The sequence below is a fragment of the Acyrthosiphon pisum genome, chromosome A3 (assembly GCF_005508785.2).
Source record: "Acyrthosiphon pisum isolate AL4f chromosome A3, pea_aphid_22Mar2018_4r6ur, whole genome shotgun sequence".
In the NCBI taxonomy this organism is placed as follows: domain Eukaryota; kingdom Metazoa; phylum Arthropoda; class Insecta; order Hemiptera; family Aphididae; genus Acyrthosiphon; species Acyrthosiphon pisum.
Genome location: NC_042496.1, coordinates 14,795,451 through 14,817,086, shown reverse-complemented (window position 1 = coordinate 14,817,086; position 21,636 = coordinate 14,795,451). Strand labels below are relative to the sequence as shown.

Sequence of the window (21,636 nt, the reverse complement as noted above, 5' to 3'; positions counted from 1 at the left end):
ATAATATGGTAAAAAACTTATGGACGAGATACACCCGCACGTAATCAAAGAGTTGTAAGGTTGAATTTTCAAACCCTCAAAAATAATATCATAAACACGATGAGGCGATTAAATAAAGGAACTGCACGTGAGACTTCGGAGAATGTTGTAGCAAATGTACTTACAAACAAATATGTAAGTAAATGAACATGAAAAACGTGTAAAAACCCACGAGCACAAAATAAGTAATGATAATATCTATGGCGTTTTATATCAAGGAGAGCTGCCAAATTAGGGATTTGTTATACACGGGATATATAATATTATGATCCCGTCAAAGTGTACGGTGACTCGGGAATTTCGAGTGGTTTTACTTATTATTATTATTTCCACAATCTTATCATCATTATATATATATAAGTGTATATCATATATTTTATAAAGCTTTTATAATATGCATTATAAACGTCTAACACACTTATGCAATATGTGTTTGCTTTTTAGGACACGACCGTTACCGTTGTGGAAGAGGTTGACGGCCGATTATATGTACTCGCCCACAGACAATACTCACCCCTTCGAAATCATTAACGTCGAAACGATTCAGAACATGTGGCAAGTAAATATAATAATAATATGTTGCATGTTTAGCGATTGTATTTCTGTTCTCGAAAACAAAAATGTCTGACTAATCACGTAGAATAATTATTAGTACGAAACGCGTTTCAAAGTCCTAACGTATAGAACGTTGTCGTAGACTGACGACGACAAACACTCCAATATCTCTATAGTATAATATAGAATGTTCATTTTTTCGTGAACCAAACTTGGTCTTAGAAACGACGTGGAATCTGAAAATTATTCGTATTTTCTCAATATTTTTCAATTTGTTTTTACAACTCGAAAAAAATCTCGAGATATCGCCTGCAGCAGGTCGACGGAAAAGAAGAATCGCTCGCCATTTAATTAAACTAAAAACCACTACGCATAATCCGCGTAAAACCACCTTCAAAAGTTATTGACGCGTCAAAGCGAGCGTAGAACAACAAAGGGCGTAATATCATCGCCGAACGAACTATGATTATAGTCGAACGCCGCTCAAAAGACCGACGACGAACCAATAATAATGCTAACGGCTCGACGGCCGTCGGAGGTTTTCTTTGTTGACCACTATACTAAACACGCACGCTTTGCAGAGGTTTCGTATTTAATATCGCATATTGTTGCCCGTTAAAATCCGAGCAAAAGTTTTTGACGTTGCCGCGTCGTCGTGGTTGTTCTCCTATCCCCCGCAAAACTGTCCGTTCCGTTAGCATACATACACCGCGATCGCCGAATCTCATTGACGTTGTTTTCACTAGTCTAACATAATATTACGATACGCTTCTTTCGCTGATATTACAGTTTGAGGTTATTTTAACACCACGTGTGATCCGACACGACATTTTTTATTTCGCGCGAATTCGTGAAACAAACCTTTTTTTTACCGTTTATTGCATATTATTATTATATTGCTAATAATAAATTCACATTTTATAATATATTACAATCGCGCGGTTATCGATAATGATTATTGTTTTCAACACAGCAGTTACAATGTTACAAACTAAAACCATATTTATTTTTATTTTTTTCTAAATGTTCGAATCAAATTGGACGTGGGTACTTTCAAGTTAAAAAAAAAAATGAACGTAATAATAACGATATAGGTTAGGCCGAAAATCGAAAATGGTCGAAATAAAAGACACTGTCTTTTTCACCGTCGAATCGATGTAATTTGACGTATAGTATTATAGACGCCCATCTCAATTTAATTTCCTCTCTTTTAAATGGATCCTTGAATGCACCTAATCTTCGTTCACTGATTTCCTCCCATGTTCCACCTTACCCCACCAATTGTTCAAAGTCCCTATTCATTCAACTCCCTACAGACATAATCATCCCCTCAACAGATATTATGATTATTATCATTTATTTGTTTCTTATTTTTAACTATTGTGTTTATATTGTATAACAAAACATAGTTATGTTAAATACATAAACAAACTTCAAGCTATCATTAAATAAAATAATAATAATATATTCAAAATATTAATATTTCTATATCATGCATTATTATAACGACATATCGCCTACACCAACAATACGCAATCATTTAAGTTAAAACACGATATGTTTGTTCTCTCAGTGTCGAATTAAATAAACGACTTCTATCAAAATTTATTATAATGTAATAATTAGTAAATATACATACATAGGTAGTACAACAATATAAATATATATATATATTTTTTTTAATTGGCCTGCGGCAACTTAGGCCATTGGGTGGATTTTTTAGTGTGGGGGAGGCTATGGTAGATAAATACGCGTGTTTGATAGTTTGGCAGATTTTTGAGTGGGCACCCATAGGTATCTACCATGACCGGGTGGGGGATGGCGGCACTTGTTCTCCGGACACCGGACTTGCCCGAAGAAAAATGCCGCCTGCGGCCAAGGTTTTGAACCGGCATCGGTGCACGTCACAACCGACGCCTTAGTTCGCTCGGCCACTCCGCCCCCATATAAAGTTTTGTCACTATTTAATACTTACATCCTAAATTGAAAAAATCAAGTAACTAACATTTGATTTGTTGTCACACAAGGCGGACATCAATTATTTCTATAGGAAAGTTAGAATCAATCAATAATTTTAATTTGATATCTTGATGAAATTATAAAATGTAATGTTAATAACAGCAATATATTAATACTTACAAATTATATTTTAATCAATATTATACTTGTTTATTTGAAAATTCTTTACATTATATTAATATTTCTTTTGAAATAGAACTATTTGAAAATCACCAGTACTTTTAACTACGGTTCTAGTTCAACGCAGTGTGCAAATTCGATCCGATGATTTTTTCATATCAAAGTCGTTGTAAAAGTCTTTTTAAGTCGGAATCGTATAATGCCATATAATATTATGGTGTGTATCATTAATCATAATCCTCTGTATTATTTTTATTATTATTGTTGGAAATGATTTATATATAATATTACCTACCTCCATAACATGCACTCGGGACACTCAAAATTTAAACGAGTACGCTTTCACCTCCGAGCGTATATATTATAAACCAATTAAGTCTACTTTCTTCAAAGTACACGACGTTTCTAATGGCTTTAAAACCAAAACTTTGTCGTTTGTACTTAGTTTTCTGTATATGCAGAGCCTAATTAATCCACTGCAGAATACGAAGGTTAGATGTATTATTAGTGAGATCGAGGGACATTATATTGTTCTGGCGACTTATGTCCAAAACCTGTCTCTTCCGATAATCATAATAATTTACAAACAGTTCTATAATATTTGAGCTGTCCGATCAATCAAGTCATTATAATAACGTTTAGACCAACCACTATTTTCATCTGCACTTCTGTTCACCGGTAAATGGCACGATTGTTTAATATTTATATACGAATGATTATTATTACTATAGCTCAAACAGTGCTACAATTACATGTTTATGTCTTGGATTATTAGACTTATTGTTAAGTGAGCTATTCATTAGGCAAATGACTTAACAAATTAAATATTCAAAGTTTTTAGTCTTTTCGTTGTTGGCTCGAACGATTATGTTTTATAAATATAGCTTAAACATTTTTAATTGACTCAAATCGCAGTGGGTATGTACTATAATCTAATGGAGAACTGTAAAACGGATAGATATGAAGGGTGAAAAATCGTGTTAACATTTTTATATAATTTAAAACGTATCAACCTAAATTATTAAAAGATGAGGTTACTATAATACATTTTTGATAAAAAAAAAAAGTACCTAATAATAAGCCCAAGTTATTTGTTTTTAAGTACCTAATTGTATCTATATTTAGTAAATTATTTTCAGCATTCAACTTTAAGCCATATAATTACAAAGTTGAGTTTATAATATTTTGTAATGTAAGGTTATGTTAGAATTTACCGACCAATTAGTTTAAACTAGCATGGTAGCAGAAATGTGTCGTTTATATCTTCAAAATAGATATTATATTATATTATATTATTCGTTATACCTACCTTATATGGTAATATTATTAATAGTAATATTTATATTATAATTTATAATAATTATTATATTGAATAATATATTAATATATCATGTGAGTATTATCAATTCTTGTCATCTATAAAATGTTAACTTAATATACAATCATAATAGTATATAAGTATACGACTGTTAACTACGCATAGTTATATGTCTATATCTATATGTTATATAGTTATAAATCATATCATTATTTTCATTATGTCGAATTCGACAACGCTATAACATATAGCACAGGTACGCATAATATCATCATATTTTACCCGTCCTATATAATACGTGTATAGTAATAATAGTATATATATAGCTTCCCACAACCCTGTCCTCGACCGAGGAGTACAAAGCACATTCAAATGAAAACTATTTCTAATAAAAACCATGATAGTAATATACCATGTGCACGACGAGTGACGGCCGTCGCACTGAAAAATCAAAGTGATAGAAAAATCTGCGTTAGGAGCACATTCAATAAAAATTCATTTCGACTATATACTGACAACGCGCCATCGATTTTATCACACACGCAAAACACGCATTGGTTATAGTGGATACAATGGCGGTGATGGAATGCAATTTGGCGACAGACAATGTACAGATGAATATGATATGCGAAAGTGAGGATAGTGGATATCCAGATAGTATGTGTGTGTAGTGATGGCGCCTCCGTGTGTCTGTCATATATATAGTGTAATTACTTTGATTGAAAACAAAGCACTGTCACAACAATGCATCACAGCTGTATATTCTAATTTCTAATGAACATCTCGTGGTGGTATTCTGCCTGCTCTAATAATTTTGATTCACAGTGAAATCACGTTTTCGTGTGGTATTTAGAAAAGATATACCGCGTGAATGCCATTCGCAATCATGTCTCCTATTGTCATTTTCGGTATTGTATATATAGTAAAATAAATGTATGGTAATATATTATATTTATAGGCAGGTATATTCAATAATATTATTATACTTTGGAATACGTCGAACAGGACATGATTTAGATTTAGACATTTATTTAGTTGTTCGAATAACAATACTTGTTTTTACTATTTTTTTTTTTCAATATATACAAATGATTATAAATCACAATAAATTATTTGACACATTTTATAATATTGTTTTTTTTTCCAAACCAAATACGTCTGCTTTATATTTTTTAAGAATATTATCTATATTAGCAGAAAATGTTTTTTTAAAAAAAACACTCATCAGTCATTAATTCGATATCGTAACGCTTTTCCCATCAGTAAACACTTTCACAGCAGACCCAGTGGGAATTTTGAGGGTTGGGATACACCCCAGGTGATACATTCGATTGATGAAAGAATAAACAGTACGGCATACTAAATATTTAGTTAGACTTCGTCAGAAAATTGAAACACGTTAACAAAATAAACCTTAAAAGCTCGTAAAAATTAAATACATAAAAAATAATGTACAAAGCGTATTTATTTTTCTTTGTTTAATTTCATTTTTTTTCTATAATATCATCTAAGTAGGTACCCAGAAACCTAATTTTTATTGTCAAAAATTTTAATTTTTAAGAAGGGTAGCAATAAATAATCATCATTAAGGAGGGAAAATTCTGAATACGTCTCTGCTTACCACAAGTACTAGTATTAGGTATGTGAAGATCATGATTTATAATATTTATAATATTTACATCATATGTCAACAGAAAGTTACATCAATAATATTTTAACGAAATAAAATATATTTAATTTGTATAAACCTATCGAAATATAAGCTTGCTGTTATCTTTTGATTATTTGCGTATATTAATTACTATCCTAAAATTATTACATACTACAATTTATTATATTCTTACAGTATTACGTATTATTTTCTCGTTGTTTTACAGTATAGTAGAGAAACATATCTTTATTAATTACATGTTTTTAAGTTAAATTAGATTATTTCAGTACACATTTATGCAAAACAAGTAATGAACAAAGGTATTTTCGAGGAAAATAATTTGAAATTTTTAGTTCCAATATTATATCACGAATTTGCAACATCTAATTTCTGGTTATGGTTACAGTTATGGTTTTGTATAGGATTATTTTAAACTGTACATGGGTGTCTATACTATAATAACATTAATACATGCAAAATAATTAATAGATGTTCTTATTTTCGTTGTGGCTGCAGCCGTATCCGTACCCCGTGCGTGTAATGGTTTGGTATTATCAGACAAAACTCTATATTGGATTGGAAACTTTTATTTTATCAGAAACAACTTTCTGGGTTTACAGACAATATTTAAATAACGAACGTAATGTTTTGAATTATTATAACCATTATACCTAAATAAACTTTCCGAAATACATTTCTTTTTCAATTTTTATATATTTATTCAAAGCATATTTATCTGGATAAACTTAACACAATTATTTAGCCGATCTGTGGGATTGCGTTTTCAGAAGTGTATGCAATTTTTGTTCTTTTATTTGAATGTCAATCAAAAAGCAGTTGTATTAAACAATGTTAGATATTATATAATACTCGTAAAATATAGTAATATATAAAAAAAATACTACACGGTAGGTCAGACCAGTAATAGTGTATTAATGGCGATTTCCCAGATGTTGGTAAAATTGGCCACTAATTTCTGTAAGTAAATAAAAATCATAAAAAATATACTATTTACATTATGTAAGAAATATTTTTATATTTATATTTACATTTTTTGTGTATCTTAAGAAATCGATAAACTACCTATAAAACTGTATATTGCATTATTATTAAAAAATAAAAATTACAAATCTACCCATAGTAGGTACTTTGCTAACTAAGTTTTCGGGTTACATATAAATATAATATTAACGTAAGTACTACAAATGTGTGTTTCAGAAAATTTCCCACCAAACCTGGTAGCCAATATAATAAATATTTAATACCTACATATATATACATATATACACATAAAATATACATATTATGCTATACTATTACAGTACCTATGATATTGGTTTTAGTTTGCGGAAATCGCGTTATAACTTGATGCGGTAACTCTGGGTGTTTAATGAAAAGGTACCTCTATTATAGAAGTCGCACAGTGAATGGATAAGTGTTAAGTTTAGAGTGCGGAAACAGGCTTAACATCGGAACAGCTCGACCGTGAATTTGAACTCAGGGTATATATATTAAGTTATAGTGTAAAATATAAATGATAGATAGCCAGATGTGAATAAATCGCTACGGTCTTACGTATAATATACATTATACGGTCACGGTCACAAACTTTAATTAATATTCCCGGTTTAAGTACAATCGCAGTTTTGCAATGGGTATTTGTGGTTTTGCGAAAATCATGTGGGGAAAGATTGATTTTAGTATCATGACGCTTTATTATGTAGTAGGGACCAATAGACGTCGATTAAATTATATAGTTATTTCTGGAAAATGTGTAATAATATTATGTAAAAGTCAAAGCAAATGAGACATAATGACATGGCGTCAAATTATTCTCATCGCATTCCGGACTTAGCCATCTCACAGATATCATATAATTTTAGTATAGAGTGTGATAAATCGTGTCTCAAAAAGGCATTGTATGTGCCAACGAAATGCATTATACGTATTTTAATAGCGTATATATTTTGGGCGAAGGAATATTGCGTGCAAATGTCGTGGCAGAAACTTAACACGCCTGTACTGCTGTAGGTACACGCCGTGGCATGTATACGACAAAACAGTGAATGTGCACAAAAGTGGAAAATGAACAGGTGACACAGGCGTCAGCAGGTGGTGGCGCAAAAAACGAGTTACTTCAGACGGGTGATTTTAGCCGCGGTGACTGACGTTGCGGCTCACAGGTGGTGCGATGTAGCAGAGCCGCCTGAGCACCACTGCAGTGTTTATCTCCGAAAACAATTATCTTTTTAATTAATAAATCTTGAGCATACAATTTATTTAAATGTATGACTTTCCGTTTATACGTGTATTTGCTTAAGAAATCATTACTGTATTAGACAGACGCACTCGCTGTGGCATCAATTTATGGTGATATACGTTGGCATTAATCTGAAAAAAAAAATAGAAAAACAATTATTAAATTCTTTGTGTGAATTATATATTATTTTTTTAAAAAAAATTTTAAATAATTATAATTTTTCCGGCGGAGGAATTATTTTTATTAGGTGCTGTGAAATATTCTAGTAAAATACCCAAATTAGTGTATTATTGGATTTATATTATTATTTTGGCGTTGTGTACTTCAGTCTTAACTCTTCAGTGATCTCAAACATTTGTTGTCGTAATTTGTTTGCAGTCCGAATAAAATGTATCAATCATATTTAAAATACTAATTTAAGGAAATATCTCCTAAAAATGTATCGCCGTTAGGTTTAAATGATTATTAATATCTTTTTAAAAGACAAATAATTAGTTTGTACTTATAAGATTTTTACCAGACTCGTAGTTATTATTTTGTGTCAAGACATAGTTTAATAGTTTTTAGATCATATTCTAATAATTTAATGTCTTGAATCTATTTAAACATTAGTGATACTATATTTTCTTTAAGGAGCAGTTTAAAAATCTGGCTACAGGGCTGATCATGCATCATGATGGTTCATATATCAGTGTCTCAAGTATTGAACACGTTTTGAAACAAACAGAATAATATGTTGACACGTGTTTAAAGAAACGATCATAAATCAAGTTCGATATGCAATAGTTTCGCAAATAAAAATCAGTATTTATTTTATTTGTATGTAGTTGGAATCTGGTTTGAGTAGTATTTAATTAATTAAATAAATGTTGAAACTATGTAGGGAATAACCCTGTTGGCTTTGTAAAATATGTATAATTTTGGCGTTCCCTGGATTTCATCTCTAACAGTTGTGGTTACATAAAAACATACACACACAAATATATATTTGCTATATATGGCACTAAACAACGCAAAGACTTATCAAAAATACTGTGTGCGTGTCTGACATTAGGTTTTTACAATTCACGTAACGTTCGAGTAAAACAAGTTTTCGGACAGTACCAATAATAGTGTTAATTTATTTTATTATTTTGTAGTGCGTATAAGCCTAACACGTCGTACCAATTTATGTGATATGACTATATTAAACCATAATTTTATAGTGACATAATATAATATTGTAGTGGTGCAAACTATTAATTATTATTGGTTGAAGTAGATGCTTATAATATTATTAATAATAAACCTTTCAACGAAGGTCCCGAGTGAAATTCACTATAAAAATGTCAAAATTCAATGTTGACCAAAAATATAACTCTATAACGTTTTTTTATAGTCCTTCACGACTTTCCTGAAAACTACAAACCATTTTGATAAACGACCACTTAAATAATGTTCAATTCTTGTACACTTTTGTGTTTTATATAGTAGCGTGCTTTATATATTATGACATTTATTATTTTTTTAGCACCGCACAATAACCCTATTTGTTTCTCAGCTTCCTGGTATATGGCTCAGTAAGAAATTATTGATTTAATGCAAAAGGTACCTATACGATATTATTTTCAGAATATCCAAAACACGAATAAATCAATTTGGTAATACCTACTTAAGAAATTTTAGGACAATTATATAGTGTGTAAATAAATGTAAATATACATATAATTATTATATTAATATTATTCTTTATTAGGCCATCATAACTGAACAAAAAGTTAAATTGATAATATAATAAAATAATAGAATGAACTATGAAGACATACCAATGGAGTTGCTTCGTCATTAAATATTAGTTATACTAGATTGATATGGGTATTATAGCTATAATAATGATCTATATGTTTTCAAGGGGGGGGGGTGATGGGTTAGGTTAGGACTGTTAACAACTCCACTGTTTTATCAAATTTCTTTTGGGATTCTCTGGAATGATATATTGGATATAATATGAGTGCTATAAGGGTTTGAATGATGAGTTAGTATACAGTAAGTCATGTTAGTGAAACGATTAAAACAGATCTTTGCTTATTCAGTAACATTGGGTATTTTTTTAATATTTAGAGTATTATTTGAAACGTAGAATGAAGCTTTTGAGATGTCTTTTGAGACAGAATGAGAGAAGAATTTTTTAGTGGAAACAAAAAAATATTTTAATATTTTTTGTGTTCACTGCGTTTGTTGTCCGGTTAGTATTTGTTGTAAGTTCTTCAGCATGATATGTTTATTAATTTAATCAAAGTTTTCCTCGGGTTTTATATTTGTTTTTTTATTCTTTAAAAACCATTTTACTCAGCTAAAGTGGGAAACCTTACCGCCGTCAAACGAACTCAAATTCCTTAAAATGTGTATTCATTTGAAACAAGAGCCAATAACACGGTAAAAATGTAGGAACGAGAATTTAAATTTTTAACCAAAAAAAAAAAAATTGTTTATTTATTTCAGACACTGCAGTACATCACAACACAACATTACTACAATCTATATAGTATTATACAATCATATATTCATTATTTATAACATTATAATTATATTCTCATTACGAACACCGTGTCGATAAATGAATTGTTTCACTAAGCAATGCAAATTTGGTCAAATTATTTGAATATTTTATACTCTACTAGCTGACCTCTCGCACTTCGTTTCCCGTAAAAATGTATAACTTTTAAATAACTGTGAATGTTCAACTTTTTTTTATGCAACTCAACCTCCCTGGCAAGCAATCCTATTACGGCGGATCTCGGACAATGTGCGAGACCATATTAAAATAGACAATGTGTAAAAATTCGATTTGATGCATGCTTTCACCTGACCTGTCAGATTAACCAATGGCAATCAATAAAATAATAATAGTAATGTCTACTAATTATTTCTCCTATAACCAATAGCAACCATTCATAAACAAAAATGTCGACTGTAAATCTCCAAATCCCTGTTTGAGCACCTGCCCGGGTTGGACCTACCGCGTCCAATTGTGAATCTAAATCATCCCGGGAACAACTCAAACGCACACAAAAAATGTCATCAAAATCGGTCCAGCTGTTTAGAAATGTATAAAGGACACACAGACGGGCAGACAAACATTAGTTTTTATATATATATATATATATAGATTAACAATACACATCTATAATAATACAGTATGTAAAAAAAATAATAATAGCCAAGTACTCGGGAGTATTTGATCGGGTGCGCATATTTTAATTAATGGATCGTCTAAAAAAACCCATATTACTGTAATATGGCTTACTGTATATTTTAATTTATTCCGAGCAATTAAATTTTTTTCAATTCCATTGTATTGAATTGACCGACAATCGAGAAGCATTTGTACGCCATGACTGCTGCTGAATGAAATAACTTGAAGAAATAATAACAATGATAATGATAACAATACAAATAATTTACAGGGGGAAATGTTCTGCTGTATAGAGGGTTTCGAGTTACGTCACTGTTGTTGGAGTTTCAAAAATATTTTAAACGCAATGATAAACTATTTTATACGAAAATCGGTTATGAGCGGAAAAGGTGCGTTAATTTCTATTTTAAAAAATATTTTTTCATTTAATGAAAATTATGCCATGTCTATAGAAATGCCATGATTTTGTCATGCCATGCCTATAAATATTTGGTAAAAATATATACTATAGTGAATCACAAAAAAATCACAATATAATATTTTTTCGAAATTTAGTGTTGCATAAATACTTCTGTTTAGTATTTTAGATTCTAAGTGGAGCGATTAATGTGTTGATTTTAACAATGATGTGTGGTTTTTTATTTTTATATCCATAATTTTTTGGGGAAGTAAAATTGATTTGATATGCAACTTAAATCGGTTCCTTGTTTCAAATTAGATCTAGTTAGTAGTTTGAGGTTTCAAAAGTAAACATTCCCACTTTTAAAAACAAGAATTTTAACGCAATAGCAATTTTTGAATAAATCGATTTAGTTTTTTTTTCAATGTTTATATTATTATATTTTTACACTAGGGGTATAGTTATAAAAATATTTTGTCTCTTTTTAAGATGTTTATAGGCATTTGATATTTTCGACATAAAAGTCGATAAAAAATGTATTGCTCAATCAAAAGTCTTCCAATACAAGATTTCTCATAAGTTGTATGAAATTAATTTCAAAATTGAAAATAATAATTAAAATGTAGGTACCTATCTGTCTTATATTTATTTATTTTGATATCTGGATTGGAATACTGATTTTATTATATGCTTGCTATTTCGTGATTTTTGACAGCTGATTATAAATATGTATGGAAATAGTATGGCGAGGCCGATTCGGTCCAGTCAAAATGTTATTGATGGCCCTCGTGGCCCAGGAGGTTCGGCACTCAACAATTTTCGTCACGTATTGGAAATATTCTTTTCGGAATTGGCGAAAAAAAAACAAAAACAAATATTTCAATTTTTACGTCTTATATGCAAAACATTATTTTCATAACGGATTTATCGGAATTTTACGAATATATATTTCTTCTGGAGAACGCAATACGTCTTTATTATTCAAACCCTTAATTTTTTTTTATACTGTGAATACGTAAAGTAGATACATCCGAATAAGGCACTTAGAGCTTCCTCTAAATTTATTTTTAGAAGGAGTTAGGTAAATATCTGGACATGGATGTTTGTACTGAATTTTAATATTTATAGCGTTAGTTCATAAAATATATATTGTTAACCCCTAGTGAAAATAAACACGCAACAAATTTATGAACATTTTAGAAGTGTAGCAAAAAATGCACAAGCTTTGTCATTTTAAAATTAAAAGTTTTGATTTCCTGATTTTACTGTTAACTGTTTACTGACAATCTATTGTTAAAATAAGTTTAATAGTTCATACACGTGAATTGTACAGTTCGATAACTACTCAAATCCATCTTAACTCAATAATTTAATGGTTTACAAAATGTATGTTTAATATTTACTTAAAATTATTCGAAACTTGGATTAATATAATACATATAAACTATATGTGAGTCGATAATAATCATGCGATTAATTTTGAATACTATTAGTGGTATTTCATACAGGTCATTTTTAACAATTAATTTTATAAATACTTTAAAGTTAAGGTTTATTTAATTTTAGATTTTCTCCACGGATAAAACTGAATAATATAGTAATTACTTTAAGTAGTAATGTAGTATTGATAAATATTAAAATATTAACTTAAAAAGCTACAGACATTGTTTTGTATTGTAATATTAATACGGAACATTAAAAACTTAAGTTTATAACACGATATTCAAGCATCTACATTTTAGTGTATTTGAAAAAGTTTTTTTTTAAATCCTTTTCAATATACCTAAATCATAATATAAATGTTGTATGTACGTTGTTCAACTTATAGTTTATCTTCTTTATAAATTCAACTTGTTGCTGATGCGTATGCAATTGTTTAATCAATTATATTTTTATGTTGTACAAGTTTTGTTGTGATTTTTCGATAGTTCGCTTTAGTGCCTTTTTACGTTGACAGAACCATCTGGTAAAATGCGTAGTCACGGCGTATAACAAAATAAATATTTTACTTTTGAACGCACACTTGTAAGCGAGTGTTTGAGACACGGGCATTTATGTAAAATTCTAAATGTTAAATATATACGTCATAGTTGTTATTTTGAATTTTTATTGTGGAAAAAATATTTAAAATAAACTTTAAGTTAGTTGTTTAATGAATTAAATTCTGTAAATTGTTCAAGCTCATATTTAACTTACATGGTGTACACTTCAAATTACAAGTACCAATAATTATGACTTGTATTAAGGGTATAGTAGGTATATGGTATTTTTAAGTACCTATACTTAGTATAATATATTTTTGAATAGTAAAACAAAAAAATAATTTTATCAGTCCGCAAAAATGTATTTATTTATTTTTTCATTATATTTGTTCAAAAACTATTTGAAAATACGACGAGCGAGTTCTTATCTGTACATAATAATATTGAAATGCAGATTGTACTGCAGTGTCCGTAAAAATATATTATTTTCAATCGAAATCGGAAATACTATGTGTGTAGTATTACGATTCCTTACGTTGTATCTCCACTGACGCACATTAAACATATTTTATTAATGAAATGGAGATGTGGCATTGTGGTAAATCGATCGGGTTTGTATTTTTCGCCGAAAAGACAAAAGTAGTCGTCGGGTGAACAGTATAAAACATTACAACGGAATTACTTCGGAATAAGTCGTCATCAATCTCGTGCGTTTCTCGTCGACAAAATGTCCGAAACAGACAAATTGGTAGGTATTACGCGCGCGCGATGAGGACAATTTTTTTTTGAAAATAGAATCCACGTCGATAAAAACGAAAAACTCACCGTGTAAATGTGCAATATCAGACTGCAGACGTTTTGATAATAATATAACCAATACTGTAGTGGTGGTCAGATGGTATATAATATGCTATAATACCTAATATTCGGTGGACGAGCGAGCGCAATAATTCCACTGCCCTGGTTCGCCTCATTCGTCCATAGTGGCTAGTCAATATTGTTGCGAGCAAACATGGACCAGCATTATGGAATAGGGTTTTTGTAATAATAACGCCCGGCCAACAGCTTTCGTCTTCTATTTTTTCACTTGATCGTCAATTTTATATATATATATCTTCCACTCGACGAGTTTTTCTTATTCTTTTTTTTTTCGCCTCACGTTAAGTCGTTTTGCCGGACGAACAAAAAGAATAAGCTTTCTCCCGACCACCTCGCCGCCCTAGACAGAAATTAAAGGGTGTGTGAAAAACATGAAAAAGTTATCAATACAATTTCTGCGCAACCACTCACTCGAGTGGATAGACACAACGACACAATGCGACCGATTTACGGCCAAATGTACAAAAATATAATAATAACAATAATAATACAGAAACATTTATTTTCTTTCTCTCGCACACACACACACACACACACGCACACACCCACAAAGGTACATATTGTTAGAAAATGAACGTTTGTTTTATAAATTAAAATCTAGCCGGGGTTAAGTCAACAGTTGCGTTGAATATACACGTAAACGTATAATATTGCAAACTGGATGAAACGTATTTGTTTTTAATTTATTTCTATTATTTTACCTACTCGTAATACAACAGGACAGCAGCCGGCATACCAAGTTGGTACTCGCCTATAGTACCAATACCAGATGCTACGCAAATATTTATATTATTGCCCATTAAGAGATAACTTCTAACCGGCGTTTTTTAATGTTATTGAAGTTGGATCGTTTTAATGAAATTCTAAAAATACTTAAAATTTTAAAGATTAATATAATATATAATATATATATATATGAATACCCAGGTAACTTACATGTGGTCATAATATTATGTGACAGCCGAAGTTGGTTGTTACATGATTACATTTGTATATAAAAAAAAGCATCAAAACATGCTACCAAAGATCGGCTATTACCTACTTCTCAAAGAGCTAAACCATTTTTTACAATAGTAAAATATGTGAAAAAACATATGTTTTTTTATATCATATCAATTTTTTCATGTATAAACTTCTTATTATTTAATTTTCTAAATTTGTATATTTTCTTTGTTTTTTTAAACAATTTTAATTTTTTCAAGGAAAAACCATTATTAAAATGTCTATATACACCTATTATAGCAACTGACGATAATATTGTGGAACGAACGCGACATAAAATAAGACTCTAAATGTAAATCAGAATCAGAAATTCCTACGGGACAAGAAGTATAAGGATATAGTATAAGAATACATGATATAATTATGAGCAACCCATCGAAAACTTTCCCGAAAGTGATGCAAAAAATGTTACAACGACTAAACTAAAGACACCAGAAACATAAATATAATTTATGATACAGGTATCTCAAAAACATATTATTTTTAATATCACCTTAACGGCTTAATATATTATTATATTAATGTATGCTACGGTAATGCGTATACCGAAATTTGTCGCTGTAGCCTTTTACGACAGTATACCTAATATATGGTTGGTGTGAGGTAAACGGTAATAATAACATTGGTATAAAGTGTAGTATTTTTTTTTTTTTTTTGAATGCGTATTTCGTATCACAATATAACTAACTACATATCATAAACGACCATACGCAATAATGTAGGTAATCTTAGGTCATGTCTTTGACGATCAAATGCAGTTATACACGCGATGTTTCAACCAGAAACTTTCAGAAGCAAAGTTTGTCTGTTGGCATTTTCGTCGCGTTCGTAATATTATATTCAGCGTTGTTATATAATATAATATTAGCGCATTTCAGAGTAAATACCTTCGTCGAAACGGCGTTTTCCTTGTTTCTTTAACACATTAGAAACATTAATTACATAGGTAAGGTGCGGTGTCCGGGCGGTAACCCGACGTGAAAATAACGTTTTGCGCACAATATTATATAACCTATTATTGTTGTGTAATGGCAACAACGGAATACCTGCGACGAAAACGAATATTATATGTTGTAAGCCCTATGAGGCTATGAATAGTCCTAATAATAATAGGTTGGTGCGCTGCTGTGTTACGCGTTTAACCGGTGGTAGCACCACAAAACTAAATTAAATGCTCGTAAATATGAATTTAACAGCACTATGGCAGAGTGGATTAAAATTCGTTTTACATAACGCACGAACACCGTTGTCGTAACGTAATTTATACTTTTGGTAAAATAATAGTTGAGAATTTTGAGTTAAGTTCGATTTGACAAATTCACGGGCTTTCTATTATTATAATATGATATAAGTGCAACTATTTATATATTAACATAATAATACGTTCTAGTTCATTATCATCGGTCTCATTCATAATCACATTCGTATAGGTACCTATAATAATAATATGTAGATTTTTTTTTAAAATTCAAACGAGAGATTCATACAACATAATAACGTGGTTCAAGTATTAACACAAAATTGATACGCCTCGTATTTTTTTAAACAAACTTTTTTTTCATTATTCTATATTATGCCATCTGTTTCAATTAGAACAGTAAACAAACTTATAGCCAAATATCTATGTATTCGTTACCAAAAATTTAAGTAACAAAGGAAACATAATGGTTTTAGAAGTTGGTAGTGGAATTTACTTTTTTTTTAAGTAAAAATGTTTTAAGAGAAAAAAAAAACTAAAATATAAAATTATGACACTATATAATCCTCTGAGGGTAAATATTTTCACAGTGCATAATGAATTTCAACTTTTTTGCTAAGCCTTTTAAAAAGTGTAAGCACACAAAAGTATTCAACCCACATTACTCTTCAAGACCGCATAATAAGTTAAAATAATCGATGAATGAAAATCCAATATTGTTTCGCAATTTATGAGTCAAACGTAATATAATAATTATAATATAGTTATAACTAATAAGGTTAAATTAACTATTTTAAAACGTAAATGACGTGTGTACAATTTACGGATTGTATTGCACTGACTTTTTTTTTGCTTTTGGATTCAATCATGTGTGGATAATAATTATTACAACAAACACGTGTATGATAGTAGTTGGCAAATAAAATAGGATCAATTATGTGTATGCACTTGCAAAGCTAATCACGTGTGTGATTACTATGGCAAACAAAACTATTTATTTTTTAAATCATCTTGTTTAAATATCTCATAGGATTTATCATAATATTCGTTATGATGACATTTTATATATTTAGCAAACACGTTTCTGGTGTAAAGATTTATTTTAATAAAATCAAATTAACTGTCATGCTATATTGATTGATGGAAACATATTATATACACCTAATATATTATACAAAGTTTCCTTATGTCTTCTCCAAAAATATAACTCAATTTGTATTACCGTCTATAATCAATGTTAAACACTATAGTGATATTGGTACATAAATCAGTACGTTAATAAATTAAAATTAATTTATAATGGATGTGGTTGTCAATTAAATGTGTAAATATAGATCGTTTTAGCATAAAACATAACAGTACTTTTATGTTATATTTTATTTTTTTTTGTGGGGGGGGGGGTGGGGTATTAATTTAAAATCAAACTATCAGGGAACAGTTTTAGGTTGTCAAAATCAACTCGCCGCACCGTTTTTCGATTGTACTGGTTCGTAAGAATAATTTACTTGTGCTGTTATAAATATACTACCTCATGTGATCGATATTAATATACACAATAACTACGTTCTTTAATTGAATTGTATATTGTATGTGAAATAATAAATATGATAATTGATTTTTTTTTAGAAAACGGCTCCTCTTACACTATTTACTTGGAAATCATATTTATTTTGTCAAATTTATAGAAAGGTAATTTTTCCATTTTAAGCAGAAAAATAGAAAATAATATAATAACGAGGAAATCTCAGAAATTGTAAATTCACTTCTGTAACAAATTAATAATAATTATGATACCTACCTAATACACCGCCATTATTATCTTACTCCAAGGCGATTGGTAAGCTAAGTGGTACAAGTGCTATAGAGTTGTTTACTTACTATATTATGTTCCGATGACATTTTTTTAACATACATAGTATTTTTAGTTGTTAAGCCTAGTTAATTGTATAAAACCATTCATATGCTTGTTGAAATTGTTTTATTTTGATCTAAATATTCTGGGTTAGAATAAAATAAAACTGTATTATTTGAAATTCAATCTATAAATTTGTAAATTAAAAATTCAGATCCTTTTAAATTCATGCTATAAGCTACTATATCGATATATTTTTAACTTCCTTTTCTGTAGATTATTAAATTATAATTTATTTTTAAAATCAATTTCAAAATTGTAATAGAAAATTAATAGGTTTATTTACGGTGATTTGTCAATTTCTTAAATAAAAGCAAATTAATTTTTTTTTTTCATTCCGTATCCTTGCTTTAATAACTGATTAAATTATAATAATATAAAATTAATCTATTTCTATAACTTGAAATAATTACTCTCTAAATCCTTTTTTATATTTAACCATTTTCATTGTAAATCTATAATCAAGATTAAAAACATTCGCATAATATTGTTGTTGCCCTTAAATGCTTAAACAGAGTATGACTTAACAGCAATATGCAAAAGCATTGATTATAAATGCTAAAATGTATAATCATAGATAAAAGTAATAATAAATCATAAATAAATGTTCTCATGAGATAGTATTCACTCAAGTAAGTCAAATACTAAACTTTAAAACATTACATTTTCTTATCCAGTAGATGAATGAGGACCCTATTTTTACATATTTTTAATAATGATTTTGAAAAATAGTATCCAGAATTGTTAAGTAGTATTCATAAATCATAGTAGACGTAGAGGTATATTAATATATAAAATAATGTTGGTAGACTTCAAATATAATTTTTATTTTATATAGAATTCCGAAAAAGTGTATAAACATAAAACAACAGATAATGTGAACTGAATTTTTCTAATATAACGCAATTAATCATAATTTACATTGTATAATATTATTATGTGTTTGTTAATTAAGGAAGACATTTTGAGGTTATGGTTCTTAACGGTTATACAAATTTAATACTGGTTGCAAATTAAATAGTATTGACCTCTGGGTAACAAAAAAATGTGGACAGATTTCCTAAACTCATAAGCTTAAAAATAAAATAATTAAACTACCTAATTACCATGGTTATAATACTTACAAAAATAAATTAGGACGTGCCAAACACAAAGAGCAAACATTTTCGTATCACTTAACTCTCAAGTGCCATAACTCACAATCCATTATGGGTTAATTAATTATCTATACCACCAAAACGTTTTATTAATACAACGATAAACAAAAGCATATCAAATTTAAATTTCAAGCTTAGTTATTATTGATGTTAAAATATTTCACACTGATCGCACACAATAGGTAAGTAGGTACCTATCTGTATATTTTGTTTTGAAAATTGACTTTTACTGCAGCCGTAAAATTGAATCATTAAAGTAATTATTTCGATATTCAATTGTAATAAAATAATTATAATATTGAAATAACCTTACCTACAGCTGGCTACTAATGAATATTAATTTGAGAAGGAATACTTTGAAGTGAAGTTCGAAGGAATTTATTGCATAATTATCTTCACAACGTTTTTGTCAACTCAACCCAACTCTAAAATTTATTAAAAGAATATTATTACTATGTTGCTCTCATCTTCCTCGGTCAGATATTTAACTATACCCTCGTCACAAGTGGTTACATTCCAATATCCTACTTGAACAATATCAGTCAATGTTGTTTTTTATTAAGTAATCGTAAATCCTTATTTAGAGTATTTGAGAGGTTATAATTCAGTATTGATTTATTAATATTAGTCGCTTATGTTGATAACTGTTTTTTTTTTTAGAGCTGTGTAAAAATTAAAGAACATAATTTAATAAAAGAACATCTCTATACATAATTAAAAAACAAATTATTAAATATAAAAATATATAGGTTTATCCTCTTATATATTTTAGCAAGATTCTTTTTCGCCAAATAATAGGTTTACAGATGTATTTTTTTTTAAAGAAATGTCCACTATACCTATATTGTTTGGGAACTATGTAATAATGTACAAGTGTAACAATATAATGTGTGAACATAACAACAAAAAACATTATTGCATATCTATCATAATAAATATAAATTTATTTTTTACTAGAATATTAATTAGTAATATTAAGCAGTTTAAATAAATATATAATCTATAATAAAAATTATATACACTACACTAATTTGCATTTTTCATAAGGATTTAGGCTACCTACATAAAATATAATATTGTGATGCACGACAAAAACCTAATATTTATATAATAGAACTATATGATTTAAAATACTATCGCTATTACTGTGTACAGTGTACACCTATGCCGGTCATGCGTGAACATACATTTAGTATTTGACGTGGAAGAAAATTATTGAAAATGCATTTTGTGGCCACAGACAATTTCGTTTTTTTTATTATTATTATTATTATTATATGAACCTATATTATATATATGTACAATTTGGTCCTGTAAAAAATAAAAGAGCATTTTATTCGTTGCATGGTCTGTTGATCTTTTATGGCATTCTCTTCGGCTTCGACAAAGCTTTTGATGGCAAGCCAAACAATATATTTTAATTGTATAATTATTTGCTTTATTTTTTCTATAAATTGGTTTATTGGTTGCATTAAGATTACAATGAATAAATAAAGTCAGAGTTGTACCTTGCGAGGCCGTTTTTGAATAATTGCAAATAAATTGAAGGCACTCCGATGGAAACATGATAGTGATAAGCTAGCTATTCATAAATATTTACGATATACTTAAAAATGTTAATATTGCATAAAACAAAAAAAGAATTTCGAAACGATGGTTATCAAAAATATTTGATTCAGTTGAAGCTTACGTAAATTGTGTGTTCTTTAAGTTGCATAATGTATGATAGTGGGATAATAAAATAAAATTAAAAGCTGGCCAAGTTAATGATTTTAACCCAGTTAAGTTAGTTAATGTGCATAAATAAGAAAAAGTTGAAAATGAATTAAATTTTTGGTTAACCTAGTCAATTTAAAAGTTCATACACAATTTTTTTACACTTTATATTAAATTTAAAAAAAGTTTATTTTTTTTCTTTATTTTAGCCTACTTATTATTTTTACCAACTCAAAACTATAGTGTTTACACG

The 21,636-nt window shown here is 29.1% G+C and overlaps 1 protein-coding gene across 4 annotated transcripts in view; it reads left to right on the top strand.

Annotated features, from left to right (window-relative positions):
• Positions 1-464: 464 nt before the first annotated feature.
• The window catches only part of LOC100169647 (potassium voltage-gated channel protein Shaw), a 154,457-nt gene continuing 133,285 nt past the window's right edge, over positions 465-21,636 (top strand). For 2 of the 4 annotated variants that reach the window (XM_008183048.3, XM_008183047.3), the window contains exon 1: positions 465-594. The gene's annotated coding sequence lies outside the window, so the exon portion shown is untranslated. Of the gene's footprint in view, positions 599-21,636 lie in introns of all 4 variants that reach the window. The other 2 variants (XM_016803024.2, XM_029491320.1) reach the window with 1 other exon arrangement.